We start from the raw sequence: 12964 nt of genomic DNA, 5'->3' as shown, positions 1-12964 counted from the left end.
CACTTCTTAGCACTCCCCCACCCCTACACTGCACGAAAGGTCACAGAGATTTTCGTTCACGACGTGGCTAAATTTCATGAGATACCACGATCTATTGTGTCCAACCGAGATTTGGTGTTCACTAGTCAGTTCTGGCAAGAATTTTTCGTCTATAGGGCACGGCGTTCCGAAAGAGCTCAGCATACCATCCACAGACGGATGGGCAGACAGAGGTCTTGAACTGGTGTTTCGAGCAATACCTACAATGCCTACGTCGGAGAGCAACCAAGGCAATGGCTCCACTTCTTACTATACCTAATTATAAAGACATGTATTAATCTAATAAAATATATGAAGTTAAAATATATTTATGTACAAATATATATAATTATAATTAACTGAAATTACACTAATTACACTTACCATGTTACTAGATATATCTATTCTTGATTAAATTAAAGATCTAATTTAGATTAACTAAATAACATAAGTACTTTACATGTGTTTTATTACGAGAGAAGGTAAAACGAACAGAGGAAAAAGAAGTAGAGGAAAGGAAAAAGAAGAAGAAGAAGGAGGAGGAGAAGAGAAGGGAAGGGAGGGAGGCTCACCTCGGCCATAGCGGCGGCGGCGGCAACGGCGACGACGGCAGGTTGGCGTCAATAAGCGAAGGAGAGAAAGAGAGACGAGAGAGAGAGGTGATTGGGAGAGAGAGGAGGGAGAGAGAGAGAATGAGTCTTTAGAGAGAGAGAGAGCTATAGAGAGAAACGGTGAGGGTGGTGTTGCGACGGCGATGGCGGCAGTAGGCCGGCGTCCGCAAGAAAATACGTGAGAGAAAGAGAGAGGAGAGAAAGAGAATATGTGAGAGAGAAAGAGATATATATATATATATATATATAAAGAGAGAGAGGGAAGACGGTGGAGGAGGTGAGGCGGCAGCTGCGGCGGCATCGGGCCCGCCACAGCCAGCTGTGGGTGCACGTGGCGCCCACTATTTGCATGGCACGAGCTCGTGCCATGCAACACCAAAACTTTTTTTTTCTTTTTTTTGTCTCTTATTTATTTATTTTATTATTATTATTATTTTATTTATTTAATTTTCTAGGTTATTACATAATTTATTATTATTATTATTATTTTATTTATTTAATTATTTATTTTTCTGGGTTATTACATTTAAGCTTGTGGCATGATGGGTATCGAGTTTGGCGCCGGATACCTTGATCCAATATGGTGGATGATATTTAGAGTTGAGATAAATGATTGTAAAAGTGATAGATATGTAGATTGTATTTAACTCTGACATATATGATTATATAGTGGTTGGCATGTATTATGCATCATTATTGATGAGATTATTATCGGCTAATTATGATTGTTATATATCATGTGTTATATTCGGTGATAATATATTATAATTTTCATCATGAAATATAATTTTGGCTGAGGATATAATATGCCCATTCATAAGATAATATTAATTACATTTATATATATGTTATCGAGGATACTGTTACGAACCACTAGAGATGATCTGCAACAAGGGAGTATAGGCTTTGATTAGGGTGAATGATGGTAGATGGAGAGGGTGGAAGGGTTGATGGTGGTGATGATGGTGAGGAAAATGATGGACAACGATTGTGGTGATGAAGGGATATTAATTTACTCCTACTCCTAAGTTATTTTACTCTTACTACTAAGATAAACTCAAGGCTAGAATATTTTCTCAATGTATAGATGCTTAACAAAGGATCCCAACCGCTTTATATATAGATGTCGGTTACAACGAGTCCCACTAGGACTAGCCCTAAAGGTTGTCATGACTCGAATTAAGATTTGCCTTAAAGACTTACATGACTTAATTGGACGGACTTGACTTAATGGCTGTCATAACTTATTTGGACTTGCCTTAATGGCTGTCATAACTTATTTAGACTTGCCTTAATGGCTCACATGACTAAACTAGACTTACCTAAAAGGCTTACATCATGAAATAATTAAAAAATAAATAAACTCAATTAATTGAGCCCAATGTTCCCGTGAATTGTTCTGATCAGACTCGGATCACATCACTCCACAACGCTTCCGACCACCTTGTCCTCAAGGTGAGAAGTCTGGGAAGCGCTACATCAACTCGAACTCAGACTCCCAAGTCGTATCTCTCGTTGGTCTGTTGGACCACTCCACTTGTACTTTTGTGATCAATCTTCCATCTACCTGAATCCTTCTCTTGGCTAGAACCCGGAGTGGCACGGGCTCTTGGTCATGTGTGGCTGGATCGGGTATGTTGGCCGCAATAGCTGTCTTCGCTGCAACTCGGGCTCGCAAAGCTGAAACATGGAACACTGGGTGCACCCACTAGTCATCTGGAAGATCAAGTCAGTAGGCCACCTCGCTTACCCGTTCAATCACTTGGTACGACCCAAAGTACCTATGTGCTAGCTTTTGGTTCATAATGGGTCAAACTGAGGTCTGGCGGTAGGGTTGGAGTTTGATGTAGACCCAATCTCCTATTGCGAACGTCTTCTCCTGGTGTCGCTGATTGTAGATCTGCTTCATTTGGTTTTGTGCAACCACCAAATTGGCCTTCACTCGTCAAATCTGAGCATCTATATCCACAAGGGTTTTCTCGATGCCTGTGTGTTCCGTCCGTTGAGTCGGTGCATAAGAGACCAAGGTAGGAGGCGATCTACCATAAACTGCCTCAAAAGGCATGGTGTCTATGACTGAGTGGTGGTCAGTGTTGTAGGCCCACTCCGCCCATGGTAAGAAGTTGAGCCACCGCCTTGGTTGCTCTCCAGCGTAGCATCGTAAATATTGCCCAAAACACCAGTTCAAGACCTCTGTCTGTCAATCCGTCTGTGGATGGTATACCGAGCTCATTCGGAACGTCGTGCCCTGTAGACGAAAGAATTCTTGCTAGAATTGACTAGTGAACACCGGATCCTGGTCGGACATAATAAATTGTGGTATCCTGTGAAGTTTAGCCAAGTTGCGAACAAAGACCTTCACGACCTTCTGTGCGGTGTAGGGGTGGGCGAGCGTTGAGAAGTGCGCATACTTGGAGAGGCGGTCGACCACCACCATGATAACCGATCTCCCTTGGACAGTCAGTTGGTCTTTAATGAAGTCCATTGAAATATCTTCCCAGATCTACTGGGGCACAGGATGGGGTTGGAGAAGGCTGGCTGGTCGAGTCGAATCTGCTTTGGCTCATTAGCAGACTTCACATGTGTGGATGTAGTTGTGCATGTCTTTCTTCATGCTGGTCCAAGCGACAATTAAGGCATAGTCGCTTGTGAGTCCGAAAGATGCTCTCGGGCCCGTGAGGGGTGAGTCGTGGAAATGGCTAATCAAGGTGGTTCGCAAGTCTGCATTAGTTGGGATTAGGATCTGGTCCCCCTTCAGCACTAGTCCATCTCGCGTGCTGTACTCGATCTGACTTGATGGGTCTTGAGTCACCTGAGCCGCAAGTTTCAATAGGCTTGGGTCCTTCAAGGTGGCATCCCTGATCCGGTCCAATAAGGGGAGGGTTGGAATAGATAGGGTTGCTAGCTTGGCGGCATCAGGTTGGTGCGAGAGTGCATCGGCTGTGTTCTTCGAACTATTTTTGTAAACCAAGTCATAGTCATACCTGAGCAACTTGGAGAACCACCTTTGTTGCGCTGGAGTGTGGATCCTTTGCCCGAGTAAGTAGGGCAGACTTCTTTGATTGGTGCGCACTATGAACCGCCTTCTGATCAGGTATGGGCGTCACTTGCTAATAGCGTGGACCACGGTTAACATCTCTCGTTCATACGTCGACAATTGGCGCGACTGTTGCGAGAGGACCTTGCTCATGTAGGCTATGGGTCGCCCTTCTTGCATCAAAATTGTGCCAATCCTTGGCCTAGATGCGTCACACTCGACAACCAAGGTCTTGGTGAAATCTGGTAGGGCTAACATGGGTGCCTCGGCCTTGTCCCACTTGAAGCTGCCTTTGCGGAGTAGGGCGGTAGTCAGCGAGGCTGCAATCTTCGCATAGGCATGGATGAATCGATGGTAGTAGTTGGTGAGGCCGAGGAAGCCTCGGAATTCCTTGGGCGTCTTCGGTCGTGGCCAACGCACCATGCTAGCCACCTTTGAGAATCAGCCTCTGCCTTGTGGAAGAGATGAAGTGCCCTAGGTACTCAACTTGTGGCTGCTCCCAAAGGCACTTACTTTTCTTCACCTTCAGCCCGTGTGCATGTAATATCTCCATGACTGTCCGTAGGTGGTGTAGATGCTCCTCTCTCGATCGACTGTAAACGAGGATGTCTTCAAGAAAAGTTGCCGGGGCATTGGCCAGGCCAAAGGGCATTACAAGGAACTCGTAATGCCCGTCAAGGGTTCAAAAGGCTGTCTTGTGAATGTCGGCTGCCCAGACCCTACTCTAGTGAAAGCCGGCTCGCAAATATAGCTTAGTGAAGATGGTGGCTCCAGCTAACTCGTCCAATAATTCCTCGATAACTGGTATCGGATACCGGTTCTTGATGGTGATGATGGCATTTTGGTAATCCATGCAAAATCGCCATGAACGACCTGATACGCGGTTGTAAATTCTCACAAACTCTTCTTGATAAGCTCGAACCGTGGTCTGTTTAGTTAGCTTAAGTTAAGATTGCTTGGAAGTCTTCATACTCAGTCGGACCGAACCGAGTACATAGGGCGGATGCAAACTCATCCAAGACGAAAATCGTTGAGTTCGTTGCATTGCTTGGAACCATCTGATCACAACATCCTCTATGTGGAATGAGGCTATTAGGACCTTCTAGTGGTCTGGGGTCCCTTGGTAGGTGAAGAATTGATCCACTCAATAGAGCCAGTCTAGTGGATCACCTCCCGCATACCTGGGGAAATTGAATTGCATGGTCCGAACTTGATTCCCTACTAATGACTCGTCTTCATTGATGGCATGTCCTCGTTCCCCGCATGGGTCCCTTCTGCCACGTGGAGGGGGGCCCCGTTGTGGCATCGGCTCCATGACCCATTGGTTCGGACTATAGCCTGCCCTAGCTATAGGTGGCTTGGGCCAATCTTTGGTTGTGGGTCTCTCAAGCCCTGGTCTTGGTGTAGGCGGTTCATGCCAAGGTCTACCTAGCTCTGTTTCGGGTCAGACCCTAGCTGTAGGTGGCCCCTAGGCGTTGTTGGGTCAGACCAAGCCCTGGTTGTTGGATGGGGTGGAGTTTCAGTGTGCTGAACTCCATCTCATGCGCCTAACCCTGGTGGGTTCGTCTATTGGTGTGTACGCCCAAGGGATGGCTCCACCTGAAATCCTATGATAGCCTCCTCCTCTTTAATCGGTTTCGCGCTCATAGGTTCGGGAGCCGTAACACTCCTCTCTATTTGTGCTCATGAAATCCGTCATAGTCTAGATGTTGTGGATAAAATTATGGTGTTGCACGTGTTTATTTGATTTGTGGCAACTAACCAAGATGCCAAGTGCCTTACACGTGCCATGTGGGCTCATGCCTTGCACGTTTTTAAGGTTTGGGCATTATAGTTTTGCATCTAGGCTTGAGCCAACTTCTCCCTCCTTCCTCCTCCTCGAGTTCTCTTCTAGGGCCGAGGTTAATCCTTAGTTGCTTCTCCTTCCTCCCTTTAGCGACCAGCCAAACCTGGAAGCTCCCTTCTTCCACCTGATCTTGTTCAAGGTACTAACCTATCTACCATAGCCTTCATCATCTCCCATAACCCTAACCACATAATCCATGTCCATCCCGCCACCTTCTAACCTTTGGTCATTGTTTTCTTCATAACTTTTGATCTACTAGCTTGATTTATAAGATTTTAGTCGCATTGGATTCCTAATTTCCAGAGGAACAATATATCCGAATCTCTACGTTCCAACAGCTGCATCGATTGTAACAAGTTGATAATGAGACTTGTTCAGATTCACAAATTGGATAGACAATCATCTTTTGCTAGGGTGATTGTAACAAGTTGATATTGGAGCCGGCCTTCCGTGGCACGCATTCATAATGATGCCAACCACTAGATCCATGACGGCTCAAAGAAGAAAAGAAGGGGAGACATCCATGCATGCAGGAGAGAGGAACTCTACAACTCCATCATCCGGCAACGAAGGGCAAAAAGAGCACGTCCACACAATGCTACCTCCTCCATCCTCCATCATTGACCTAAACAAAGATGTGCTACCAATGTTCATTGAATTATTGGGACGAACCTTCTCTGCCATCCTTGCACAAACCATCGAAACCTTGAGCCAAAAGATTACACAACAAAACACTGGTTTGTTGCAGGTGATATGAGAAGGGCCAAGTCGAGGACCAGAGGTACCTTGGTCTTCCACACCTGAACCCCTTATGATGGTTCCACCGATCGACCAATGACCACGGAGGGAGACCCTGCCCGAGCTGAGGAAAGGTGAGCCTCGCCGATAGACGGTGCGGTTGGAATTTCTCAAATTTAAAGGAGGTGACCTACTATGGTGTTACCATGTCGAGCAATTTTTTGACTTCCATAGCACCAAAGAAGATCAAAAGATGCTCCTTGCATCTTTTCATTTGGGAGACGCGACATTGAGGTGGTATTGCTCAGCAACGATGCATAGAGGAATAACAACTTGGGCGGAGTTCTACCGTTTGATCTACAAGTGGTTTAGATCGTTGGGGTATGATGACTTAGATACTATGTTGACGAAGACGGTTCAGAAGACGACAGTGAGGGCATACCAAGAGGAGTTCACGTGGATATCTAGTCGATGTGTGCCACCTTAGATGAATCGATAGCTCAAAACCTCCTTGATCGCTGGATTAAGAGAAGAAATTCAAGCCGATGTACATGCCTTGTGACCTCTAAACCTAGGGTAAGCAATGGGGAATGCCTTGCTTATGGAGGACAAATATCAAACACTCAGAGGGCATATGAAACACCCATAGATTAATAAGCCACAAATGAAATCAAGCGGCCCTAGTGGCTTGGTTTACCCGCTAAGGACCCTTGTGGGTACAACTAGACAATGGCCTGCATTTCACACTTCATGGGATGCAAAGTCAACTCCTAGGGCCCCTGTACGGATTCTCAAGCCTGCTTAGGTGGAGGAGCGAAGGGCTAAGGGGTTGTGCTTTAGATATGATGAGAAGTTCACCCCGGGACATCACTATGCATGACAAATCGGTTCAGTGATGTTTATCAATGGGGAGGTCAAGGAGGATGGTCATATGGATGATGAGGGTGTTGTGGAGGACATGATGGATGAGTAGCAGCAAATTGAGGTAGAAGAGATTGAGATGGAGGAGGGTAGAGCAGGCATTTCCCTCCACACCTACTCCGGAGCCACAACACCACCGAAGACACTTCGCATGGACGGTTTGATAAGGATGCATACTGTGCATATCCTCATTGACACGAGGAGCACGCACAACTTCCTTGACGAGCAGCTAGCTCGGAAGATTGGATTCACTTTAAAGGTGAAGGTGGGGTTCGACGTCACCATTGGAGACGGTATGACGCTTAGAGCCAACGATATATGCAGTGCATTTCAGGTTCGACTTCAGGGTCATACCATTGTCATGGACTTGTACTTGACTGCACTCTGAGGCATGGACGTCGTATTGGTGACATAGTGGTAATAGATTCTTGGGCCTATGACCTTTAATTTTAGCGAGATGTGTGTCACATTCAAGCACATTGGTAAACGGGTCCGACTAGATCTAGCGTGTCCATGGTAGGTTAGGATTTGCCTTAAATGCTTACATGAGTTAATTGGACGTGCCTTAAAGGCTTACTTGATCGTTAGACTTGCTTAAAGACTTACTTGATTTAACTAGACTTGCCTTAATGGTTGTCATGACTGATTTGAACTTGCCTTAATGACTCACATTACTAAACCAGACTTGCCTAAAATGCTTATATCATGAAATTATTAAAGAATAAAGACTCGAGCAATCAAGCCCAACATTCCCCATAAATCAATCCGATCAGATCTAGATCACATCACTCCACCACGCTTTCGACCCCCTTGTCCTCATGGTGAGAAGTCTCGGAAGCGCTGCATCAACTAGAACTAAGACTAGCAAGTCAGGATCTCCCATTGGTCTATTGGACCACTCCACTTGTATTTGTGTGATCAATCTTCTGTCTATCTGAATCCATCTCTTGGCTAGAACCCAAGTGGCATGAGCTAGTGGTCATGTGTGGCTGGATCAGGTATGTTGGTCACAACAATTGTCTCGGCTATAACTCGGGCTTGCAAATCTAAAACATGGAACACTAGGTGCACCCGCGAGTCATTTGGAAGATCAAGTCGGTAGACCACCTCGCCTACCTGTTCAATCACTTGGTACAGCCCAAAGTACCTATGTGCCAGCTTTTGGTTAATGATGAGTTGAACTGAGGTCTGACGTTATGGCTGGAGTTTGATGTAGACCCATCTCCTACTGTGAACGCGTCGATTATAGATCTGCTTCATCCGGTTTTGTGCAGCCGCCAAGTTGGCCCTAAACCGTCGGATTTGAGCATCCCTATCCACTACGGTTTCCTCGATGTCCGTGCATCCCATTCGTTGAGTCGGTGCGTAAGAGACCAAGGTAGGAGGCGACTTACCATAAACCACTCTAAACGGCGTGGTGTCTATGGCTGAGTGGTGGGCAGTGTTGTAGGCCCATTTTGCCCATGGTATGAATTGGAGCCACCGCCTTGGCTGCTCTCAGATGTAGCACCGTAAGAATTGCTCCAAACACTATTTCAAGACCTCTGTTTGCCCATTCATTTAAGGATGGTATGCCAAGCTCATTTGAAACGTCATGCTAACATTGGATCTTGGTTTGAAATAATAGATTGTGGTATCCCGTGATGTATAGCCACATCACGGACAAAGATCTTTGCAACCTTCCATGCAGTGTAGGGGTGGCTGAGTGCTGAAAAGTGCGCATACTTAGAGAGGCGGTTGACCACCACCATGATAACCGATCGCCCTTGGACGGTTGGTAGGCCTTCAGTGAAGTCCACTGAAATATCTTCCCAGATTGGCTCGGGCACACGAAGGGGTTAGAGAAGGGCGGCTGGTCGAGTCGAATCTGCTTTGTCTCGTTGGCATACTTCACATGTGTGGATGTAGTTGCGCGTGTCTTTTTTCATGCTGGTCCACCAGCAATTGAGGCCTAGTCGCTTGTGTGTCCAAAAGATGCCCTCGTGGCCCGCGAGGGGCGAGTTGTGGAAGTGGCTAATCAAAGCGGTCCACAAGTCGGCATTAGTTGGGATTAGGATTCGGTCCACCTTGAGCACGAGTCTGTCTCTTGTGTTATACTTGATCTAACTTGATGGGTATTGAGTCACCTGAGCCGCAAGTACCACTAAGCTTGGGTCCTTCAAGGTGGCCTCCCAGATCCAGTCCAGCAAGGGGAGGGTTGGAATCGATAGGGTGGCAAGCTTAGCAGCAACAAGTTGGCGCGAGATTTCATCAGCTGCATTGTTCTCCGCACCCCTTTTGTATACCAAGCTATAGTCATACTGAACCAACTTGGAGAGTCACCTTTATTGCGCTGGAGTGTGGATTTCTTTGCCCGAGTAAGTAGGGCAGACTTATTTGATCGGTGCGCACTATTGTTATGGACTGACTAGAGAAGATATGCAACAAGGGAGTGTAGGCTTCGATTATGGTGAATGATTGTAGATGGAGAGGGTGGAAGGAGGGACAGTGCCTTAATGGCTCACAAGACTAAAATAGACTTGCCTAAAAGGCTTTCATCATGAAATAATTAAAGTACAAATAGACTTGATCAATTGAGCCCAATGTCCCCGCTAATCGATCCGATCAAATCCAGATCACATCAAGTATGAACTGCCTTTCGATTAGGCATGGGTGCCAATTGCTAACAGCATAGATCACGGCTAAGAGCTCTCACTCGTATGTCAATAATTGGCGTGACCATTGCGAGAGGGCCTTACTCTCATGTATGCTATTGGTCTCTCTTCTTGCATCAAAATTGCGCCGATCCTGGACCTAGATACGTTCCACTTGATGACAAAGTTCTTGGTGAAATCTAGTAGGGCTAACACGAATGCCTCGGTCAAGCCTTGTTTGAGTTCTTCAAATGCCTGTTCTGCCTCGTCGTTCCACTAAAACCCGTCTTTGCAGAGTAGGACGGTTGCGGGGCTGCAATCTTACTGTAGTCCTGGATGAATTGTCGGTAGTAGCCGGTGAGGCCGAGGAAGCCTCAGAGATCCTTGGGCTTCTTCAGTCGTGGCTAGCACCATGCTTGCCACCTTCATAGATTGGCTCCACACCAGCAGAAGAGATGAAATGCCCTAGGTACTCAACTTGTGGCTGCCCCTAAAGGCACTTGGTGGTGTAGGTGCTCCTCTCTTGGTCAACTGTAAACAAGGATGTCATCAAAAACCACCAAAACAAACCGTTGAAGGAGTGGGCAAAATACATCGTTCATCAGCCCATAAAAAGTTGCCAGGGCATTGGTAAAGGCCAAAGGGCATTCATAGGAACTCATAATGCCCGTCGTGGGTTCGAAAGGCTGTCTTGTGACTGTCGGCCGCTCGAACCCTGATTTAGTGATAGCCGGTCCACAAATCTAGCTTGGTGAAGATAGTATTACCAGCTAACTAGTCCAATAATTCCTCGATAATCAATATTGTATATCGGTCCTTGATGGTGATGGCATTTAGTGCTTGGTAATTCATGCAGAATCGCCATGAGTTGTCGTTCTTTCGCATGAGTAGCACCGGTGAAGATTAGGCAGTACGGCTTGGCTAGATGATGCCTTGGTCCAACATCTCTTGTACCAGCCGTGTGATCTCATCTTTTTGGGCATGTGGATACTGGTAGGGCCTAAAGTTCGCTGGTCAGGCTCCCCATCTGATCTCGATCTGATGATCGTTGTCTCGGATTGGCGGTAGTCCATGCGGCTCTTTGATGACTTGATCAAACCCTTAGAGAAGTGAGTCCAAATCAGCAGCTATTGTGTTACCTGGATTCGGTTCCTCTATGGTTGAGACCAACTGCATCAACAAGCCATGGCAACTGGCTTGTGTTAACCTGGATAGGGCTTGAAGGCTAGCCCTAGGGTCCGGCCACAACCGTTCGAGTCGAATTTGTCTCCCCTCATACTCGAAGTCCATCCGCATCATGCCTAAATCAACTAAGATTGGGCCTAAGCCCTATAGCTATTTCTTAGGACAAAGTTGGTCCCCTTTGAGCGCGAACAGCTGTGGGTCCAATTGGAACATCTCACCTATGATCTGCACCCCAACTCAATCGCACCTACTATTGGTCCGCAAGACTGTCTCCGGTGGCTACATCAAATCCGATAGTTGGAGTCGCCCCCAACCCAATTTGTCGCACCAACTTCTCATCCAAAAAATTATGTATGCTACATGAATTGACTAGTATCTCGACTTGGTAGTTCTTGATCGACCCTCTACCCGTTGCGTTTGGGTATGCTCGCGAGCCCAAATAGGCATGCAAGCTTAACTTTGCATGCACCTCTTCCTTCTAGTCCGCAATCTCCATATCCACTACCTCCTCTTCATCGCCCCATGACTCCATTTTGCCCTCGTCTTCTCAGAGGAACGTGATCGTCATAGGTTGTTTTCCACACTTTTGGCTCGAAGCAAACTTCTCATTGTAGTAGAAGGCACAAACCTCCTTTCCTCGATTTGTACTGGTGTTTGCTGTCGGGAGAAGCTCTTGCGATGCCCTCCGAAGTCGGTGAGAGGAGCACTAGGTGGTAGGGACTACCCCCTTGCGGCCAAGTGGGAGGACCAAATCCAGCATTGCTCGATGGAGCTGGCCGGGATCCTCTCCGGTCTGTAAGGCTCCATGGCACCTTGGAGCTTCTTGGTAGCTCCTTGACCTTCTCCTCTATCATGGAAGCTATAGAAAAGGCCTCCAACAATGTCCTAGGCCTCATGACATTGACCTCCACTTGTTTGTTATACTTGAGTCCACTGATGAAGGTGCAACAGAGGGCTTAGTCTGGCCAACTGGTACACGGTTGCCAATTCTCTCAAATTCTTCTTGATAAGCTTGGACCGTGGTTCGTTGTGTTAGTAGTCAAGATTGTTTCAAAGTCTTCATACTCAGTTGGACCGAATCTCGTACATAGGGTGGACGCAAACTCATCCTGGATGGAAACGGTCGAGTTCGTTGTGCCGTCTGAAACCATCTGATCGAGACATCCTTCAGTTGAAACAAGGCTATTAGGACCTTCTAGTGGTCGAGGGTCGCTTGGTAGTTGAAGAACTGATCCACTCGATAGAGCCATTCTAGTGGATCACATCCCACAAACTTAGGGAAATTGACTTGTATGGTATGAACTTGAGCCCTACAAATGGCCCATCTTCATGGATGGCATATCCTCATTCCCCGGGTGGGTCCCTTTCGCCACGTGGAGGTGTGCCCACTATGGCATCGGCTCCATGACCCATTGGTTCGTACATTGATTGCCCTAGCCAATGGTGGCTCAGACCAATATCTAGCTATGGGTTACTGAAGCCTTGGTCTCGATTCATGCCAGGGTCTACCCTGCTTTGATTTAGGCTAAACCCTAGTCGTAGGTCGCCCGGTCCAAGCCCTAGACGCAGGTGGTTCAGGCCAAGCCCTAATCGTTGGATGGGATGAAGTTGTAGTGTGCTGAACTCCATCTCGTGTGCCTAACCCTGGTGGGCTCAAACATTGGAATGCACGCCTAAGGGATGGGTCCACTCCAAACCCTATGACATCCTCCTCTTCAACTGGTTTAGCGCTCACTGGTCCGGGAGCCACAACATTCCTCTTTATTTGTGCTCATTGTCTTCGTTCATCACGAAGTTAGCAAATAGAGGACACCGTCTAAACCATGAATGCTTGTATTGATTGCATCACCACCGGCTGAGCTGTTGAGGGTGGTGGGGTCGGCGGTTCCGGTTATGGACTTGTGTTCTGAAGCAGTTGGGTAGTCGTCGCCGACGGTGGATCCCTGATTGTAGGAGTCGCCCCTGTACTCTTTGC

Source organism: Typha angustifolia, chromosome 1 (assembly GCF_048772165.1).
Source record: "Typha angustifolia cultivar Huaian chromosome 1, ASM4877216v1, whole genome shotgun sequence".
Classification (NCBI taxonomy): Eukaryota; Viridiplantae; Streptophyta; class Magnoliopsida; order Poales; family Typhaceae; genus Typha; species Typha angustifolia.
This window is presented reverse-complemented; position numbering follows the sequence as displayed.